General features: G+C 58.3%; 1 protein-coding gene across 7 annotated transcripts in view; it reads left to right on the top strand.

Moving 5' to 3' along the window:
* The window catches only part of VAV2 (vav guanine nucleotide exchange factor 2), a 220,268-nt gene that overhangs the window by 880 nt on the left and 200,082 nt on the right, over positions 1 to 19,306 (top strand). The gene's annotated exons all lie outside the window — the stretch shown is intronic.

Raw genomic sequence — 19,306 nt, 5'->3', positions numbered from 1 at the left:
AGGCGCGAAGTTGGCCAAAGTCCCTCCAGCCTGGGTCGCGGCGCCGCTGCCGCCCGCGGGCACTGCTCTGGTGCGCCGGTTCCGCGGTCTGCGCGGCCTGGGATGGGGGAGGCTCCGGTGCTGCGCTCGCTGTGCGGGGCCCTGCGAGTGGCCCCTCATTCCCCAGGGAGCCTGCCGAGCCGGGTGTGCGCGTCATGAGTCGCATCCTCGGGCCTCGCGGCTTCTGGCCGGACGTCGGTGGAAGAGCGGGCGCGGTCGCTGCGCCGGCCCGGGGCGCGGCTGGAGGGCCCGGGAGGGGCGCGGGGCGGGAGCCCTCGGGGCCAGAGGGAGCTGGGTTCGCCCCGGGCACCGCTCCCTCGCCGGCCTCCACCTCTTCCCGGACCCGGGCCCGGGTCGAGCCGCCTCGAGGATCCCCAGGGCCACTTGGCGCCAGTCCTGGCCCCCATCGCTTTCCCAACACCCCCACCCCTCCTTCGGGCGCTGAGTGTGGCCTTTGTGGCGGCGGAGGCACGCGTGTCGCCGCAGGGCCAGGCAGGAAAATGCCTGCCCCGCCGAACGGAGCTGCTTTTTTGGCCTCTTAAAGGGAACTTGGCTAAGACTTGAGAGAATCGAGGCCTCCGTCGTGTTCTCGGGGGGTCGCTGAATCCTTACCGGGAGCAGCTTAGAAGAGGTCGGGGGAAGCAGAGGGGGTGCCAGCCGGGTCCAGCCAGCACCGACGAGGCGCGACCTTCCAGCCAGCTCAGCAGCCCCTCACCGCGCGCAGTGACAATTCCATGTGGAGAGGGACCATTCACCAGTGGGACTTAGGACGTGGTTCCTGGGAAGGAGAGTGAGTCACCAACGATTCCAGGCTGGGCTGCGAGGCCTCTGCCCTTTGGCGGTGACTGCGTTTCCTAGGAGACCGGGCCCTTCTCTGCTGGGTTGGGGGACGCTGACAAAGGCAAGCCCTGAGGGGAAGGGGCCGCCTTCCCACTGGATGGTGATTACCCAGCACTGCCTGGACCGGCTTAGCAGGAGCCCTCAGGGGCCTCCCTGGGAGCCAGCCCCTCTTCCCGCAGGATGTCAGTGGTCAGGTGCAGGTGGCGGGGGTGGCGGTCACCGCTGCAGAGGGCTTCTCCAGATCTGTTCTCAGAGCCCCACGGAGACTGAGAAGTCTGGATTCCATTTTATGGCTGGAGAAGCTGAGGAGAAGAGTAGCTGTGGGGGAGCAGGGCTGGACCTCGAACCAAGGCTCCCGCCTTTGATATGAGTTCCAGGGGCTGCCCAGGCTGACTTGCTCGGGCAGGATTCCCTGCTGCTTGCAGGCTGGGGCTCAGGGCAGAGGCAGGGCAGCTGGGTCCGCACAGAGGAGGCTTGGGAGGAGCCCAGCCTTGCCTGGTGGACTCGCTGGGTCTGGGGGCTGCCCCTCACCAGCTGTGGTTTGGGAAGATGGGAAGAGGAGGGGTCCGTGGCTGTGGCAGGTGGCTTGGCTCAGCCCCTGCACTGGAAGTTCAAGCCAGAGACTTCCTGGGGTCTCTGGAGCCATTGGCCAGGCAGCAGTACGAACCCTGACACAGGCCCCTTGAGCCCTGCTGCTGGGTGGGTGGACGGGTGTCTAGGGGTCCCGCTGCTGGGCTGGTAGGGGGGTGTTTAGGGGCTCTGCTGCCGGACTGGTGGAGGGTGTGTAGGGGCCTGGATGGTAGGAGGACCAGATGGGTGTGTGTCTGTGTGGCTCTCCGCTCTGGTTGAATCCTGTCACTATCCCCTCCCAGGTAGGCAACGACCTCCAGAGCCTCAGTTTCCCCATCTCTGTCATGAGAAGAGTCATAGCAGTTCCCTCTTAGCCATGCTGTGAGGATTTGCTGAGGGCAGGCACAGAAGGCACACCCTTAGCACAGTGCCCAGGAAATGTCCATCACCTGGACACTGGCACATATTGCCCTGGGTAGCTGAGGCTGATCTTGCCATCCACTCCTCTGTCCCGTGGAGGGTGGGCCACCTTTGTACGGCTGTTGCCTGCACAGGGATGGCTGCAGGTGCTCTCTTAACCCTCATGTTGGCTATGACAGCCCCGTCTGTACATTCACACGTGGAGAAACCACTTTACTGCATCTGGCTGCACACAGGGGTTGGGAGAGGGACTTCATTTCTCTGTATGGCTGGTATTTGTTATCTGGGAAACTCACCTTTTTTTTTTCTTTTTGGATATGGAGTCTTGCTCTGTCACCCAGGCTGGAGTGCGGTGGCGCAATCTCAGCTCACTGCAACCTCCACCTCCTGGGTTCAAGTGATTCTGCTGCCTCAGTTTCCTGAGTAGCTGGGACTACAGGCATCCTCCACCACGCCCAGCTATTTTTTTTTTTTTGAGATGGAGTCTCACTCTGTTGCCCAGGCTGGAGTGCAGTGGCACGGTCTCGGCTCACTGCAACCTCCACCTCCTGGGTTCAAGCAATTCTCCTGCCTCAGCCTTCTGAGTAGCTGGGATTACAGGGGTCTGCCACCATGCCCGGCTAATTTTTTGTATTTTTTTTTTTTTTTTTGGAGATGGAGTTTTGCTCTTGTTGCCCAGGCTGGAGTGCAATGGCGCTATCTCAGCTCACCACAACCTCCGCCTCCCGGGTTCAAGTGATTCTCCTGAATCAGCCTCCCAAGTAGCTGGGATTACAGGCATGCGCCACCATGCCCGGCTAATTTTGTATTTTTAGTAGAGACGGGGTTTCTCTATGTTGGTCAGGCTGGTCTTGAATTCCTGACCTCAGGTGATCCACCCGCCTCGGCCTCCCAAAGTGTTGGGATTACAGGCCTGAGCCACTGCACCCAGCCTATATTTTTAGTAGAGACGGAGTTTCACCATGTTGACCAGGCTGGGCTCGAACTCCTGACCTCGTGATCCACCCGCCTAGGCCTCCATAAGTGTTGGGATTACAGGCGTGAGCCACCGTGCCTGGCCCACGCCCAGCTATTTTTTGTATTTTTAGTAGAGACGGTGTTTCACTATGTTGACCAGGCTGATCTTGAACTGCTGACCTCGTGATCTGCCCGCCTTGGCCTCCCAAAGTGTTGGGATTACAGGCGTGAGCCATGGTGCCCCACCCACACCCAGCTCTTTTGTATTTTTAGTAGAGACGGGGTTTCATTATGTTGGCCAGGCTGGTCTCGAACTCCTGACCTTGTGATCTGCTCGCCTCAGCCTCCCAAAGTTCTGGGATTACAGGCATTAGCCCCTGCGCCCGGCTGAAACTCACGTTTCTTAAGGGGTGGGGATGGGAGAGGGAAGAGGTCATCTCCACCCTTGGTGGTTGGGTCATAGAAAAATCACATCTGCCCTTTCTTATCTGCCCTGCTGTGGCCTAAGCACAACCCTAGGTGGGGGTTGCCGCCTGTGTTTAATAGGTGAGGCCATCAAGGTTCGGAGAGCTTGAGTGACTCCCCATCACCCCACCACTCCTGCCCAGAGCAGTAAGTGGGAAAACTAACATAGGGATTGCAGTCTTCCTCCCAGGACTGTTCAAATAAATGATGACTGCAGGCCTTCCTAAGCTGGCTTACTGTCTTGTGTACTTTCTGAGGGATGTCCCTGGCCTCATTCTTGGGTTTTGGGTTATCACGGTGTGTGTCTGTTTTCATGGGGTGGCTGGGGTGGGGGGTGGGTGCGTGGGATCCCCGGCTGGTGAGTTGCAGAGCCCCTCGAGGGCACACCGTGGGGAGTCGCCCACCTCCCTGCCAGTCATGGCATATGGGGCCGTCTAGCCCGGAGGCCTCTATGATGTTCCCTCCTTCCAGAATTTCCCCTGGCTTCTCATGGTGACATCCTATTTTCAGAGGACTTGGAGCACCCCTCCCACTCTGAGTTTAATCTAGGCTGGGTTATTTGCCCTAATGGAGCATCATAGCAATGTGCATTTATGCAGCACCTTCTGTGTGCAGAGCCGGGTGCTAGGAGGTGGTCACAGAGATCCCAGTTGCCCACCTGGTCATTTCTTCTGAAGCTGGCAGGATCTACTTTATTTTATTTTGTTTTTTATCCAAAGTGCCTGGAAGCCCCATGGGTTTAATTAAACTAATTGGGTATGGCCACAATCTGCTGGCCCTAACAAGAGATCGGGTATGTCTGGAGCAGCTTCGGTTGGGAGGTCCCGAGGTTGCCTGTGCCAGCATCTGCAGTTTGCACCCTTAAGGTACCACCCGCCGTCCAGCCTCTGACTTGCCCACATCGCCCTGGTGGCCTCCTCCCCATAAAACAGATCAGGCAGCCATTGCTGGGACACCATGCAAAGGCTTGGCCCTGGGCCTGCCAGAGTCTGTCCCCCACCTCCACCTCAACTGCCTGTGCTCCCTGCCTCTTCCCGGACACACCAGCCTGGCGATGGTTTTGGCATCCCCCCTCCGGGCCTTTTTGATGTGTGCCATCATGAGCTGTGCCCTTGCTGGAAGACCGTCTCTCCTTCTAGCCTGGTTCTTCCTGTAGGAGCTGGTATAGGGGCTCCCTCCCCTTGGCAGCCTCCTTGGATTTCACCCTCTCCCCACCCTGTCCTTCACACGCTTTGAACCTCGATCTCACTCCTCCACTGTTCCAGGTGTCTCTCTGACCTCATCCTCTCCACTCTTTGTTTCATTACACGGTACCCTTGCTGCTCGTTCTGCAAAACTCAGCAGCTGGACAGCTGGAGAGTGTGAAGGATGATCCTAACGAGAGACCGAGTGTGTCTGGAGCACCTTTGTGTGTCTGCCCCCCTTCCAGGTCTGAGCCCCTCCAAGGCAGGGCCACGGCTGGGCTTCCTCCTCTCTGGGTCCCTCAGAACCTTGTGCCTTCATTCGAGAAATAATAAATAAATAAATAATAATAAATAAAATAAATAAATGTAATAATAATAAAACCCTGCTGTGTGCCACACAGGCTTTGTGCCTGCAAGGGGAGGGAGGAGAACAGGCCGGGGCTGTCCCCGATCTCATGAGGCTTCTGGTCATGCAAGGACCCCAGTGGATGTTGATGAGGTGCTTGGTGACTGAAAAGCGACATGGAAATACCCAAAGGGCCCCCGGTGCCAGCAGAAGGGGCTTGGCTGGTATAGCCGAGGTCCAAAACACAGGGCTGCTGGGAGCAGAGGAGGGAATGCTGGTTGTAAGGAAGACAAGGGCGTCTTTTCTTTTTTGGGGGATAGATTTTATTTTCTAAAAAAATTTGAAAATATCTCAGTCGTTGGAAGAGTTGTAAGTACAGCACAGGTAATTTTTTCTTGAACCATTTGAGGGTAAGTATGGGGCATCAGTGCGTTTCCTGCAAACAAGGGCATTCTCCTCTGTAACCACAGCAGTGCTGTCTCCATCCAGCCAACAGTAGCAATCCGTGACCCGTCCACTTCTCCACAGTTGTCCCAGCAAATGCCCTTCACAGCATAGAGCAGCCTCAGGACCCTGGGCTGCCTGTGGCTGTGTCCGCCTCTGTCAACCTGGGGCTTTCTCCTCGGCCTTCCTTTGATGTTCATGACCTTGACTCTTTGGAAGGTTATAGCCTCCTTTGGTTACAGAATGCTCCCCCATCAGCAGGGTCAGGCCATGCACCTGTAGGGGCCTAGCTCAGCCTCCGCACTGCATCCTTCTTGCCTCCTCCTAGCAGGCGGCGTGGGGCTTGGCTGTGCCCCATTGCGGGTGATGTAGTTACTTGGTTAAGGTGGAGTTTGCTTGATTTCACTGTAAAGTTACTTTGTTTCCGTTTGCTGTTAACACATACTTAAAGAAGATACTTTGAGTCTATAAATATCTTGATATTTGCTTCTCCTTTTCTCCCTGCTTTCCTTCCTCTCTTGTCCTTCTCTGCTCATCTCTCTCAATCTTTTCTTCCTTTTCTTCTCATCCATCTCTGCTTTTCTTTTCCCTCTCTCCCTCCCTCATTCTGTCCCTTCCTGTCATGTCTCCAGTTTGGGTTATGGTTTCCTATTTTATTCCATGCATATAACCTGTTACCATCATTATTTCTATTGATGCTCACACAGTCTCAGGTTTGACCAGTGGGAACTGTGTTACACCAGCTTCCCTGTGTCTTTTGATTCGTCCTCATCATTCTTCGAGCTGCAGAGGACGTGTGAATACCGTGCCTGACTTTCTGGCTGGTAACCCAGGCTGATCAACAAGATGTTCCAGGCTCACCTTGCATTTCCATTGTCCCCGCTTAGGAACCAGCTGTTTGTCCAAGGAGCTCTGGTTCCTTGGTAGTGGAGAGGGGTATTTAGAAGGCAAGATCAGGGCTGGGCGCAGTGGCTCATGCCTGCAGTCCCAGCACTTTGGGAGGCCTAGGTGGGCAGATCATTTGAGGTCAGGAGTTTGAGACCAGCCTGGCCAACATGGTGAAGCCTCGTCTCTACTAAAAATTCCAAAATCAGCCGGGGGTGGTGGCACGCACCTGTAGTTCCAGCTACTCGGGAGGCTGAGGCAGGAGAATTGCTTGAACCCAGAAGGCAGAGGTTGCAGTGAGCTGAGATCACGCCATTGCACTCCAGCCTGGGTGACAGAGTGAGACTCCATCTCAAAGAAAAAACAAAACAAAAAACCCACAGAAACAGTGCATCTGCAGTATTAAAATTTCATGCAGGGAGGGAGATTAGGAAAAATATCTGAAAAGGCTCCTTGGAGGGACAGTAATGAAAATGAGGGTGAGAAACACTCATCTTGCGAGCACTGGCATTCCTGCTGGGCAGGAGCCAGGGAGCATGGAGTGGGGTGGGGTGGGGTGGGGTGGGAGCCCTGGCTGTTAGTGACAGGGACTGACTGGGAGTGGGACTTGAAGGCTGTGTTGAGTGGGATTCTAGGCTCAGGCCTAGGGTCAGCAGGAAGGACCTCGGGCTGCAAGGAGGGCATAGCCTGGCGTTGGCGAAGAGCGAGAGTTCTCTGCCAAGTGCTGTGATTGCAGAAAACCTGGCTTTGGTGTGGGGCAGGATGATACCGGGAGGAATGCTGGGTGTGAGGTGTGGAGGCCGCCGTGAGAGTGACCCGCATCTGCCTGCGGTTTGGGCCTTGGAGATGGGTCGGGGCCCTGGCATCAGGGCGGTGGACTCCTGGAGGCAGGACCTTGTTGGGGGCCTGGCGTGGGTGAGCATCCGCCCCACCCCGTGCCTCTGCTGAGCCCTTTCTTGCTCTGAGGCGAGGGTCATGAGGATGTCTCCTCCCTGGAGGATCTTCCTGGTCTTCCTGGAAGGACGCTGGGTTCTGGCCTGGGTGCTGGGCAGCGCGATGCCCTCTTTTGAGGAGACTTGTGGGGACACATGTTCGTCCCTGTGTCCAGGCCACGTCTGTGGGCTGCGGCTTCCCAGTTTGAGGGGTGGGACTCCCAGGACAGGGACAGCGTTGGCAACCCGGTGGGGCCAGTGTGGAAGACCCTGGCTTTATGCAGATGCCCAGACCCGAGTCCCCAGCGGAGGTCCCAGCAGGCGTCCCTCCTGACTGCCCCTGAAGTCACTTCCTTCTCTCCCAGTGTCCCAGCCAGCCACTGCCGTCTCTCTCCTAGAGCAGGTGGCGGTCTCTCCCAGTGTCCCAGCCTGGCCACCGCTGTCTCTCTCCTAGAGCAGGCGGCGGCAGATGTTCCAGCGCAGGGCTGGATGGTAAATATTTTAGGTTTCGTGAGCCAGATGGTCTCTGTCACGACTATGCAACTCTGCCCTTGCAGCACGACAGCAGCCCTGGGTGGTCTGTAAATGGAGGAGCGTGGCGGTGCTCCCATGAAATTTATTTTTGTAGAATTTTCACATATCATGAAATATTATTCTTAAGCTTCCCCCACCACCCTGCTCAACCATTTAAAAACGTAAAAACCTTTCTTGGCTTGCAGGATGTACAAAACCAGGCGGCGGGCCCTCCAAAACCAGGCGGCGGGCCCTGCAAAACCAGGCGGCGGGCCCTGCAAAACCAGGCGGCGGGCCCTCCAAAACCAGGCGGCGGGCCCTGCAAAACCAGGCGGCGGGCCCTGCAAAACCAGGCGGCGGGCCCTATGAAACCAGGCGGCGGGCCCTATGAAACCAGGCGGCGGGCCCTATGAAACCAGGCGGCGGGCCCTATGAAACCAGGCAGCGACCCTCCAAAACCAGGTGGCAGCCAGAGTCTGCCGCACCCTCCTGCCCCGCCAGCCAGAGACTCCTGCGCCCGGTCCTAGGTCCCCTCTTGCGGCCTCCTGCCCCGCCAGCCAGAGTCTGCCGTGCCCCATCCTAGGTCCCCTCTTGTGGCCTCCTGCCCTGCCAGCCTGGTCAGCCGTGTCCCATCCCAGGTGCCCCTGTTGCGGCCTCCTGCCCCACCAGCCTAGTCTGCAGCCACGTGTGCTGCAGCCATGCACAGTTTGGTGCTCCTGCCCTGGAGGCACCCCCCTGCCTGCTGTCACCCCTGCGGAGTCTCCCTGGCCTTCGGTGCCCCAGCCTCAGGCACACTGGCCACCTTCCTGGGCCTCCCAGTTCAGGGCCTTTCCCCTGCAGTTCCCTGAAGGGGAACCTTCTTGCCTGGCTCACTGCTGCCGTCTGCTTAGAGGTCTGTCCTGGGAAGCCTTTCCTGCCCCCAGGCCCGCTCGAGTCCCCTGACAAGGGCTCTTGGTCCCCCAGGCTTTCCCCTTCCGGGTCGCACAGTTTGTTGCATTTACTGTTCCATTTGTATCTAAAGCCTTTGGCAGGGGCTGCTCAAACAGGAAGTGCTCAGTCAGAGCTAAGCTTTCTCTCAGGCCCTCTTCGTGCCAGGAGGCGGACGGAGCGCCTCCATGACCCCCACCCCGCCCTTGGGGCAGTCTAGAGGGGGCTTTGCTCTCAGCCCCGTTTTCCTGATGGAGGCCGGGCTCCTCGTGTCTGGAATGACACTGCCAGAAAGAGATCCTTGGAAATGCTTGGAGACGTGATGAGTGGCCCGCAGCGGCAGCAGTGGGGAACCACACTCGCCTGCTCGGCCTCGCTTAGCATCTTCATGGTGGCCGTGTCCCTCGAGCTCAGCCTCCTTGTCTGAAATGGGACGACGGTGGTTACCTTGCAGACTCTTGGAAAGATTTGGTGCAAAAAGTGTGTGCCTGGCGCCCAGCGCAGTTTCTACCCCACAGCAGGCCCCACTGAGCCTCAGGACATGGCACCCTCACCCCGAGCCCGGTGGCTCACTCCCAGTGAAGGGCACTGGCCCTCGTCCGCCGCCTGCCCTCCCTCAGCATCAGAGCAGAGCAGAGTGCAGCGGGCGGCCTGAGGGAGTGGTTCTCTTCCTGAGACTGGTGCCTCACCACCCACCTCTTTTCCCCTCCCCTCTGGCCGCCAAGTGGAAGTTGAAGCCCTCGGCGCGCTGCTGGGCGCACCTGGACACCGCACTGGTACAGTGAGGGCTGTGGTTGTGGTCACTAGTGCCCGTCTGCAGGAGGCATTCTGGGGCAAGCAGAATCAGGTGAGCCAGATGGTCCTGCAACACCTAAGTCTGAGATGGGGAAGGGAGCTGTTAATAGTCACATGAGGACCATGAGTGAGGAAGAACCTGCTGGCAACATGGGACGCTGAAGAAGGGGCCTCACCCTGTCTCCTGCTTCCCCCCAGGGCCTCCTGGGTTGGACTGGGCAGAAGATGGGGCACGTGCAGGCTTTGCTGTTGGCAGGGTCAACAGCTGTGCTAGTCCTCAGCAAATGAGGTATTTAGATCCCTGGGGGCAGGGTGATGGCGGAGAGCTTCCTGGAGGAGGTGGTACTTGAGATGCCCTGAAAAGTAGATGGCTTTTGGTAGCTAAGGGTTGGAGACAGGTGGTTGTTCTACAGAGAGGGCTCTGTGTGGCCACAGACTGGAGGCGCTGCCACACTGCTTCATCCTGGATCATTTGTGTTGCAGTTTTTGAAATCCGCGTTCCCGCAGCAGTTGGGGCAGAGGAAGCTGCATGCCACCAGCTCTGATGATTAGAGACATAAGGCAGCAGCCACCTCTCACTGCAGAGCTCGACCTGGCTGGCACTGGGCCACCTGCTTGGTGTCCTTCCCTCTGCCTTGCAGGGGATGGTGTTTCCCTGCAGCAGATGATGAGTCTGAGACCCAGGGAGATGTGTGATAGAAGGTTCCAGAGAGGTGGCCATGCCCCATGGCTGGCCGGGCAGCTGGGTGGTGATTGGCCTCTGCGGTGTCAGGGTTGGGGGCAGCACCCCAGTGTCCTGGGGAAAGATCTTGTTGCCAGGGCCCCTCTGCCCTGACACATGCCCTTTCTCTATTCTGGGTGGGTTTGTTTCAGGACCGCCCAGCACTGGCACCTCCCCTGGTCCTTGGAAGACTGGGCAGCACCAGGTGGGGGCGGCTCTGCCCTGGTTAATGGATGAAGGAGGGACAGGTGACGGGCCAGTCTGAGGTCATGCAGCTGTGTGGGGGTTGAGGCCTCATGCCAGCCCGTGTAGGTCTCTTGCCTCTGGAGCGCCATTCCCTTCCCCCCTCCACCAGTAAAATGGCCCCTTGGGTTGGTGGGAGGTTGGGAGACAGAGAACCAGGTGCCCGAGTCCAGAGATGGCCCCAGGGCTGACCAGTTCTGCCCTCTGGCCACTTGGCTTCCGGTCCTGGGCCTCCTGCTCCCGGGTGGCTGGTGGCCCAGCCTGTCCTCCACCCGACTCTGTCTGTCACGCACTGGCTTGTGGCATTGAGCAGCAGAGGCAGGAACCCTGTGCTTGGTGTCGCTGGCTTTCCGGAGGGGGCACAGAATCAGGATGAAGGGAGAGAGGAAGACGGCACTTTCAGATCAGAGAGAGAAGGCAGGCAGAAGGCAGGGCTGCCTTCAGGTGACTCCGGCAGGCTCCCTGACGAGGTGACAGGGCGGTGGGGTGTGCAGCTGGCGCCACCTTCCCCTCACCACTAGCACCTGTGCTCCCTGAATGCTGTTTCAGCTGAGTGAGTTCAGCTGGGGCCTGTTGGGGAGCTCGGGGCCCTGGCAAAGTCGGCAGGCTGACAGCAGGAGGTCCTCGTGGGCCAGAGGTCAGTGGTGGGGCTCTGGGACATGGCCGGAGGCGGGGCTGGATGCGGGTTAGTGCCTGGCTGCCTGTCCTGCCGGCGGCCGTGGCTCCGGGCACTGTCTCTGCTGCAGGAAGTCTCCATTTGCTCGCCCTCCTGCCCCGTCAACATCCTCTGTCCGAGTTCCAGACGGCTGCGGCGTCCACTCCTTCCTGCTGCCCTGGGAGCTGAGCCGTCCTCATGCAGCCCCAGCCTGGGGACCCGTCTCCTCTGGGCCTGGCTTCGTGTGTGGTTGGGCACTGAGCGGCTGACACATTCCTAGGGTGGAGACGGCACAGCCTCTGACACCCGCGTTCAGATCCTGGCTCAGCACCTCGTGACAGTCCCATGGTGCCTCTCTGGGCCCTGCATTCTCCTCTGTCAAAGGGGGTATTTTAGGAGCCCCTCCCAAGGGTTGGCCGAGGACCCGGCTCTCAGCCCGGTGCCTGGCAAGTGGGAAGTGCTCGGCTGACATGTCTCCCAGCCCCTGCAGGGTGGAGCCATGTGCTCGCCTCTCCGACACCCCCACCCCTGGCATGGAAGCTCTTCCAAAGCCTTAGTGCCCCTCCCCATGTGCTCACTTGACACGGCTGGGGTGGGCACTCCGGGACCTGCAGACCTGCTCTCACACTGGGGTCAGGAGCTGGCTGGAGGAGACCCTAAACCCAGCGAACTCCCCTGCCCTGCCCCCGCCAGCTCTGATGAGCCCCCTTCTTCACCGCGGCAAGCCCCATGCTCAGGTGCCCGGTTTTTGGGCCCCCGAAGCTTCATGCTCTGAAGAACTCTTTGCCTGGAGCTGCGGACACTGTTTGGCTTCTGAATCCAAAAGATAAACAAGAATGACAAATACAGGACCGCGGAGGGGACAGGACTGGGCAGTGGGAGCTTGAACTTCCGGCCAGACTGAGCGGCTGCGCCCCTGAGTTAGGTCTCCCGGTGCCTGGCAGCTGCAGGTTTTGCAATCCTGATGCTGCTAGAAACTGTTTCTGTTTTGTGGGGTTCGTCAGTCTTTAAAGAGTTTGTGTAAGGAAGAAGAAAAATCATTTTAACAGACCCACTCCTTGTCCCCCTAGGCCAGCTTGGCCTTGAAGTCATCAATATTTCTGTTGGTTTGTTTTGTACTTTTAGTTTCAAAGGCAGCGCGAAAACACGGTATCTTTCCGATCCCTGCCAGGTGCTTGCGGGCCATGGCCTTCCCGGGATTGGGGAGCCCGTCTCCAAGTTTCCTCAAGGCCTCCAAGCCCTGTGTTCTTTGAAATCTGCGCAGGGGTGGGGGAGGGGGTGCCTGTCTGTCTTCTGTTGTTAGGGACTTTAAAAATGCGGCGTTGGCTGCCTCCAGGGTCATCCTTCCACAGGGGGATCCTTCCTGCAGTGGCTGGAGTAGGAGAGGGTCCCCCAGCCCGCAATGGAGGCGGTGGCAGTGAGATCCTCCTAGTGGGCCCTGGGACCAGCATCCTCTGGCAGGTGGGCCAGGGAGGGCGGTTTCCCCAGCCCTGCCTCTCCTGGCCTCACCCTTGAACACCGTGTGCCTCCCCGCCCCTGGTCTTGGACACATGTCCAGTTTTCAGCCAGATTTCTTGGATCATCACATTTGTCTCATACACGTACGACATCTCCAGAGGCAGGGGGCGTGGGAGCTGCATGCCCCAGGGCAGGTGGACACCCCATCCTCTTTGCCAGCTGAGGGGCAGAGGCCTGAGGCACTGAGCCACCTGGACTTGGCCTGGCCTTCCTGATTCAGGCGCTGCCCCCTTGACCTCGGCTGCTCCCCCGAGTTTGGAGGCCTATGCTTTGGTCTTTCTGCCTTGTTCTGTTCTCTGGCATGTCTGTGGTTGGCGTCCAGCAGGGGCTGCAGGCTGCGTGTTGAGGGGCAGGCTCTGGACACTTGCCTGCAGCTCCAATGTCCCACCTCTGACCGTTGTCAGGAACCAGAGGTGCTGGGTGAGTGACAGCTGTCATGGATGGGGATGGACCGCCTGCCATGTCATTTGCCTGGGTGAGTGACAGCTGTCATGCATGGAGGGTGACTGGCCCCAGGGCCATTGCCATGTGTCCCCGGTGCACAAGGTGCCTAGACAATCCTGTAGGAGAGGCACATCCTTCATCCCTGGGGTGTGCAGGCACAGGGCAGTGTGGTTAGGACCTAGGGCTGGAGTCCTGGAGCTGCTGACACCGTGTGCTTTTGAGCTTGACCTTCCTGGAGCCTCAGTTTCCTTCTCTGTAGGATGGGGATAAAAAGAATGGCTTCCTCAGTGGATGAATGGGGGATCCGCACAGACTCCATCCATGCAGTGGAATATCTGTGGATGAACCTGGAAAACGTAATGCTAAGTGGGGGAAGCCAGGCCTGAAAGACGAGTCCCGCGTAATTCCCTTAAAACGTCCAGAATAGCAGCTCCGACGCAGAACAGAAAGCAGATGCGCAGCTGCCGGGATAAGGCGCCGGGGAGAGAGTTCTCTTGGGCTTGGGGGTCTGTTTGCCGGGCGTGAAAAAGTTCCACAACTTCATAGTGCAGAAGGTTTGTGGCATTGTGAATGTATTACACTAAATGTCACTAACGGTAAGGTTTATGTTATGTGCACTTTATAAATAGCCTCTCCCTTGTGTGGAATGAAGGCCTCATTTCATCAACTCCCACCCCGAGGCAGAGCCCAACTTCTTACTGGGGCTCCAATCTAGGGTCTCACTGTCTCCTCCTCCATCGAGGGTGAGGCCAGGAGAGGCAGGGCTGGGAGGGGCTGGGGGGACTGCCCCCGCTGGACTGCCGGCCGGAGGATGCTGGTCCCAGAGTCCACTCAGAGGATCTCACTGTCGCCTCCTCCATCGGGGGATGAGGGACCCCATCCTAACCTAGCCGCTGCAGAAAGGATCCGCCAGTGGGAGAATGACCCTAGGGGCGGCCAACATAGCATTTTTTTTTTTTTTTTTGAGATGGAATCTCACTCTGTCGCCCAGTCTGGGGTGCAGTGGTGCAATCTCGGCTCACTGCAACTTCTGCCTCCTGGGTTTAAGCAGTTCTCTGCCTCAGCCTCCCTAGTAGCTGGGATTACAGCCACCATGCCCGGCTAATTTTTGTATTTTTTTTTTTTAGTAGAAATGGGGTTTTACCATCTTGTTCAGGCTGGTCTTGAACTCCTGACCTCGTGATCCACCCACCTCAGCCTCCCAAAGTGCTGGGATTACAGGTGTGAGCCATGGCGCCCGGCCGACATAGCATTTTTAAAAGTCCCCTGACAACAGAAGAAGTGTGGGAGGATTGGAGGAGACCCCTCTGCCTTCCTGGGTCCTCTCTCCATGACAAATATTGAAAGTTCTATTCTGTAACTGCATTGGTATAAAGGTGAACATACAGGTATAAGATATTTAAATATTCCCTTAGAGCTCAACACTCTCTTGGACCCAGGGCACTGTGCCTCTGTGCTCTTGGGTGAGGAGCCCCGTGCGGGCTTCCCTTGGCCATGCCAGGCAGGCTGGGGGCTCGGACTTTGGAGGGAGCTAGACTTTGTGTCCTTTGTCAATTCTCAGTTGTGTGATTTTGGCCACATCACTTCTGAGCCTCAGTTTCCTTATCTGTAAACTGGGGCTGTTGCTGCTGCTGATAATACTTTCTGCAATACGTGTCGTGTTTTGAAAGTTGAGGGGTTCATGTGAGTAACAGTCTCTGCCCAGGGCTGGCAAGTTTAATTTAATCCTGTTTTGTAAGGCTCTGAGGCTGGGCACCCAGAAACAGACCCCAAGATGGCAGGTAAGCCAAGTGTGGGAGGCCAGGTAGGGAAGGAGAGAGGCAGATAACATTGACCCAGTAGGTTCCTGCTGTGGGCGACAGGCTTGGCCCACTGAGTACTGAGCGAGGATGTGGGTTTGTGTCCAGCCCTCCTAGCTCCTGGTGGGGGAGGCCATGGACATGGAGGGGTGCTGGGGCAGGCTGGGGTGCCCGCCGCTCCTAGTAAGGGGATGGGTTCTGCCTCGGGGTGGGAGTTGATGAAATGAGACCTTCATTCCCTTCATTCTATGAAACGGCCTGTTGGTGCTTTCACCTGCGTTGGTTGGCGTCAGCAGGAAAAGGCCGTAAAAAGGGCCGTGAGGTGGACCACACCCGCTCTGGGCCATGACGCACGCTGGGTTCTGCCAGGGGCATGAATCACGTCGAAGGCCTTGCAGGAGGGTGAGTGAGGCCCGCTCTCCACGGTACCGCAAGGTACAGACCTTGAGGGAAACTGTTGGCCTGAGAGATTGGAGGTTCTTGGAAGACTTTGGGGGCCAGTCAGAAAAATGGGTGTCCTGTCTGGAAGTCCTGGAAGCAGAATCCTTGTGTGCTGACCTGTCTGTCCGTGGTGCAGTGCTGGGCGCAGGGCGTGACCTGCCTCTCCGTGGCACAGTGCTGGGTGCAGGGCGCAGGGAGCGTGTGGATTTTCTGAGTGGGTGAATGGCACAGTGAGGAAGAGGACCACGTTAAGGGAGCTGTTTCCAAATCCAGCTTGGAAACTGCAGCTTGCTCATGCCCTTGGGCAACTTGCCCCACCTTTCTGAGCCTCAGTTTACCCATTTACACAGTAGGAAGGTGGTGCACTCCCCGTCCTCCGGGTGGATGTGGGGTGGTCACACCTGACACAGGGTGCAGGTGTGTGCTTGGCCCAGCGCAAAAGCAGGCAGCAAACGGAGGCCACTGCCGATGTGACCGCTGCTGCCCTGTGCCCTGGTCACCTCGCCTGATGCCCACTCCCACCTGGCGAGTGGCTGCCTTAAGGGGAGGCTGGAGGTTGGAGGGGCACTGTGGGCCGTTCTGGGACCACCTCCCTGTCTAGGCCCTTGTGCAAGGGAGCCGGAGTTGTGGTGGGTCTGGGTGTTCACTCAGCCAGCAAGCATTTACTGACCGCTACCCCGTGCCTGGCTCCGGGCAGACAGGCAGCCCTGCTTGCGGCCCAGGAGGACACAGGCAGATACCACACAGGCAGTGCAGAGGGAGTGTGAGGAGACGCTGGGCCCGGCCAGGAATGTGGCCAGCGGGTGGGTGGGGCAGGGTCTGGGGCTTCCTGGAGGAAGTGACCTTTTAGCTGAGCCCTGTGTGACAGTCAGAGTGCGCCAGGTGAGCGTGAAGGGAGTGTTCTGGAACAGGTTCACAACACCCAGCCCCCACCTTCCTGGCCTGGTGATCTGGGGTCAGGACTCTGACCTGCTGGATCCTGCTTCCGCGTCCTCATTTTCCTCCTGAATTGCCGTGTTGTTTTTCTGCCCCACGGTTCTTTCCCAGCGGTCAGCTGAGTGGGAATTTGATGCTTATCCCAAGGCCTGGGGGGGCCCTGCATTTTGTCTTCCTCTTTAGGGACACACAGGTGTCCTTTCTCATGATGGGGGTGTTGATGGGTGGGTAGGCGTGGGTAGCCACACACTGGCAATGTCCCAGGGACGAAGGGCGAGGGCGTCACCCTTGTGTGGGGTGTCTAGGGTTCCTCACCCGCCACCTTGATCACTGGAATTGGCAGGGAGAGCGTCATCTTATTTTGAGCTCATCTTCCTTCTCTGTAGGGCGTGCGTGGGTTGGGCACTGTCAGCTCGTCTGCCCCGGCTTCTTTGGGTCTCCTTCCTCTCTGGGGGTGGTTTTCTGCACCGCTGCCCTTTGCAGATGGCCTTCCGGGGAGGGCCCACCTCCAGGGTCAGGACCAGAGGCCAGCGGCATAGGGATGTCGGGGTGACGGGATAACTCTCCAGTCCCGCCCGGGGGGCATGGGAGGGAGGCTGATGTTACCACACACCAGAAGAAGCCTGTTCTTTCCTGGTTGTGGGACTTTGGCACATTTCTGAACTCCAAGTTTCGCGGTACAGCGCCAGTTTTTCTTGTGCAGAGTGGGTGTGAGGATGCGGGGAGGTGATGCCCTGGGCGGGCTGAGTGCTGGCCCAGGCGGGCCGGATGCTGGACAGAGGTCTCTGCATCTGTGTGAAGACAGGGGGGCTTGCAGATCCCCTGTGCCCGTGGACCTTCCTTGGGCCCTCCGTGGCACTGGGTCTTCACTGCCTGCTGCTGACTCGGTACCGAGGCAGGGCTGCCTGGGGATTCCTTACCGTTCCCTTCTCTCTCCAGGAGGGAGGCTGGTTGGTGAGCCAGGCAACGGCTTCCCCAGTGCCCGCCTCCTCCGCCTCCTACCCTTCCCTCGGCATCTTCAAGGTGGTGATGGGGAGCTTCTCCACGGACTTGTGAGAGATCCCTTGTCATGCGAGTAGCCAGTGCCTAACTCAGGTTAAATGATGAAGGAACATGGGGCCAGTGGGCATGTGAGATCTCGGGCCACTTGCATCATGCCTGGGCCTTGGTTGCCTCATCTGTAAAATGGGGCCATCATTTCTGCCTGACGCCTCCAGGAGCGGGTGGGAGGAGGGCTTGGGCGGGTGTCTGCGGTCAGGTTCCCCTCGCTGGAGTGAGTAGCAAGAGCCGCCACTGCCTTTGGATCTGCGTGTGTGATGACTCTTGCGGGAGGCCCTGCCGATGACTCCAACTGTCTGTGCTCTGTGCTCTGGGCGACAAGTTCCCTCTTCTGCTGTTTCTTAAGGAGATGTTTCTCAGGGTGGCTCAGGCTTGCAGGAGGCGGGCCGCCCCTTGGCTACATGTGTCTGCGGGAGCCAGTGGCAAAGACAGTGTTTGCTTTTAATCATGACGTGGGTTCTCTGCTGTTTTCTTTGGGTGAATCCATTTTTCTACATTAGCTAATGATGCAGTGTGTTCTGGAGCCTCCCCCACCCCTGCCCTGCCCCAGCATCGGGGCGCCTGGGCTGCGAGCCTGGAGATGTTCTTAGAGAAGGGTCGGACGGACGGGTGCCCAGCAATTCCTGACTGTTTAGTTAGCGGGAGCTGAGGGGCGTGCCCGGTGAGGACAGGTGCCTTATCTGGGAGTGAATAACCGAGTCAATAAATCCAGGCCATAAACCTCACCTTTCGAAGCAGTCATGTGTGTGTTTTATGGGTTGGCTGATCTGTGCGGCCCAAATTCTTGGCAGCATGAATTCTTGGGACTTTGGGGTGTGTGTGGGTGCGTGTGGCTATGGGTGAATCAGAATGGCCTTTGGGGACAGGAATTGGGGCTTGGTCTGCATCCGCGCTGTGTGACCTGGGGCAGAAGACTTCCCTTCTGTGCCTGTCTGCGTCTCTGGTGAATCCGGGCCATGCCGTCCACTTCCTTGAGGTTGTTTTCTGCCCTTTGAAGTGACCAAGGGCTTGGGGATCCGCAGCCCCAGGGGCCTTTTTTGCCTGCAGAGGTCTGTGCACTCTACGGGGATGCTGTTGGACCAGGAGCTGCCCTTTCTGTTGGGGGAAGTCCTGGCCGCCTCCCCATTGTGAGTCAGGACCCGGGTGGTGCAGGTGGCCCCAGGCTGTGGGTTTTGTTGACAGCTGGGGACCCATGACTGGCTCAGCCCACACCGTGGACCAGCTCCTGGGGCCCCTGTCCTGCCCTGCTCCTTCCCACGCCGGCCTTGACCCTGCATGTCAGCAGCCTCCAGATGCTGGCCGTGGTTGTCCTATGCAGCGTGAAATGGGTGGCCTGGGCAGGAGGCCAGCGTCACGGTCACGACTCGCCTCCCCAGTGGAGCAGCTCAGGGCCCCCAGCCTTTCTCTGGCGTTGCCTGGGAGGCGTTGTCTGGTGGCCTGGGAGGGGCGGGCCGGCTCCTGGGCTGCCCCTCTGCTTGTGGGTGGGTCATGGGCCTGGCCGGGACCGTTTCTAGGCTAAAGAGTCATTGGCCTAGAACATGTGGCCCCCTCCCGGGTTCCTGGGGCACAGTGGAGTCACCGGTTCCACAGTGCCTGCTTGCGGCTGCCCCTGTGCTGCTGCGGCGACCCAGATGGTGAGATCAGTTAAACACCGAGGGGCCAAGTGGGCCTGGCCCCCAGAGGGCTTTCCCTGCCCCCGACAGCGCCTCGCAGCAGCAGTTACGACTGTTCCATCTGCAAGCTTTGGAGACTGAGGCTCAGAGGGCACACAGACTCTGCCTGAATTCACTGGGGATAGTGATGGTGGCAGTGGAACCCAGGGCTTCCTGGTCCAGACCTTGGTGTCCCCCCTCCCCACAGGAGGCACCGCGGGCTCCTGAGATACTGTGACTTGCACCTGTAATATGTATATATTTTTTTTTTCAAAAAGGAAAAGATAGAATTTTCACACACCATTCCCTTCTCATGCAAATGAACCTTGGGAGAAATTGGCCTGTCATCTCTTTGGGTGTATTTTGTGGTAATTTAGCTGCTTAAACGAAACATCTGTTAACCAGGGAGAGCCAGGCTGTAGATTAAAGCAAGAGTACAGAGGCCATCTGCATTTACTGTGATTGAGGAGAGGCCTGCTAGGTCAGGGCTGCCCTGCAGACGGACGAGACCATTTGACACG

Source organism: Nomascus leucogenys, chromosome 8 (genome assembly GCF_006542625.1).
Source record: "Nomascus leucogenys isolate Asia chromosome 8, Asia_NLE_v1, whole genome shotgun sequence".
In the NCBI taxonomy this organism is placed as follows: domain Eukaryota; kingdom Metazoa; phylum Chordata; class Mammalia; order Primates; family Hylobatidae; genus Nomascus; species Nomascus leucogenys.
The sequence above is the reverse complement of the archived record's forward strand: the minus strand, read 5'-3'. Positions and strand labels throughout refer to the sequence as shown.